Here is a 2016-nt window from a genome sequence, read left to right as displayed (position 1 = left end):
TTTTTTTTTGGAGCCGGAGTCTCACTCTGTCACCCAGGCTGGAATGCAGTGGCGCAATCTCAGCTCACTGCAAATTTCGCCTGCCTCAGCCTCCAAAGTAGCTGGGATTACAGCGCATGCCACCATGCACTAATTTTTGTATTTTTAGTAGAGACCAGATTTTGTCGTGTTGGCCAGGCTGGTCTCGAACTCCTGGGCTCAAGTGATCTGCCTGCCTCTGCCTCCTGAAGTACTGGAATCACAGGTGTGAGCTGCATTTTTCTTATTATGAGTGAAGTTAAATATCTTTTTATATGTTTAAGGACCATTTAAAAATTGAACACATTGTGATCTTTCTTTGTAAATTGTTCATGTACTTTATTTTTTCTCAATTTTAAAAGTACCTTCAGTTGTTGTTGTTTTCCCTCTTGAATTTTAGAAGTTCTGTAACTGTAGCAGTTTGATGTCTTTTGACTTTGTGGTATTTGGGGGCATGGAAAACTTTTTGTTTTTGTTTTGATACAGGGTCTTGCCCTGTCGCCTAGGCTAGAGTACCATGGCACGATCTCGCCTTACTGCAGCCTCCGTCCCCTGAGCTCAAGTGATCTTCCTACCTCAGCCTCCCACGTAGCTGGAATTACAAGCACACGTCACCACATCCGGCTAATTTTTTTCTTTTTTGTAGAGACAGAGTCTTGATGTTGCCTAGGGTAGCTAGTCTCAAACTCATGAGCTCAAGTAATCCTCACACCTTGATCTCTCAAGGTGCTGGGATTACAGTCATGAGCCACCACTCCCAGCCTTGTTTTTATATTTATGTAGTCAAATTTAATAATCTTTAATTTATCTGGATTTTGAATAATATTTAGAAAGTTTCTTCCCACATTTAGATTATAGAGAAACCTACTTTTGTTTCCTTCTAGTACTTGTATACTTTCACTTTTTTACATTTAGGTCTCTGATCCATTTGATGTTTGTCTTGTGTACAGTATGAACAGTGGATCTAATTTTATCCTTTTTCCAAATGCTTATTCAGTTTCCCATCACCATTTATTAAAATATTCATTTTGCCCTTGTTATTTAAGTTTCATGATTATCATATACTAAATTCCCAACCCGAGTCAATTTGCAGGTTTGTTACATAGGAATATATGTGCCATGATGGTTTGCTGCACCCATCAATCTACATCTACATTAGGTATTTCTCCTAATGCTATCCCTCTCCTAGTCCCCCACCCCCGACAGGCTTTGGTGAGTGAGAACATGCAGTGTTTGGTTTTCTGCTCCTGTGTTAGTTTGCTGAGAATGATGGTTTCCATCTTCATCCATGTCTCTGCGGAGAACGTGAACGCATCCTTGTTTTATGATTGCATAGTATTCCATGGTGTATGTGTGCCACATTTTCTTTAATCTATCATCGATGGGCATTTGGGTTGGTTCCAAGTCTTAGCTATTGTGAACAGTGCTGCAATAAACATACGTGTGCATGTGTTTTTACAGTAGAATGATTTATAATCCTTTGGGTATATACCTCATAATGGGATTGCTGGGTCAAATGGTGTATTTCTGGTTCTAGATCCTTGAGGAATCACCACAGTTGAACTAATTTACACTGCCACCAACAGTGTAAAAGTGTTCCTGTTTCTCCACCTCCTCTCCAGCATCTGGTTGTTTCCTGACTTTTTAATGATCGCCATTCTAACTGACATGAGGTAGTATCTCATTGTGGTTTTGATTTGGATTTTTCTAATGACCAGTGATGATGAGCCTTTTTTTTCATATGTTTGTTGGTCACATAGATGTCTTCTTTTGAGAAGTGTCTGTTCATATCATTTGCCCACTTTTTGATGGGGCTGTTTTTTTCTTATAAATTTGTTTAAGTGGCCGGGCGCGGTGGCTCAAGCCTGTAATCCCAGCACTTTGGGAGGCTGAGACGGGTGGATCACGAGGTAAGGAGATCAAGACCATCCTGGCTAACACGGTGAAACCCCCTCTCTACTAAAAAATACAAAAAACTAGCCGGGCGAGGTGGTGGGC

The 2016-nt window shown here is 40.6% G+C and overlaps 1 protein-coding gene across 1 annotated transcript in view; it reads left to right on the top strand.

Moving 5' to 3' along the window:
- The window catches only part of EIF2B3 (eukaryotic translation initiation factor 2B, subunit 3 gamma, 58kDa), a 142799-nt gene that overhangs the window by 48042 nt on the left and 92741 nt on the right, over positions 1-2016 (top strand). The gene's annotated exons all lie outside the window — the stretch shown is intronic.

The sequence above is a fragment of the Colobus angolensis genome, unplaced genomic scaffold, assembly GCF_000951035.1.
Source record: "Colobus angolensis palliatus isolate OR3802 unplaced genomic scaffold, Cang.pa_1.0 Scaffold106, whole genome shotgun sequence".
In the NCBI taxonomy this organism is placed as follows: Eukaryota; Metazoa; Chordata; class Mammalia; order Primates; family Cercopithecidae; genus Colobus; species Colobus angolensis.
Note: the sequence above shows the minus strand (reverse complement) of the source record. Positions and strands in the feature narration are given on the sequence as shown.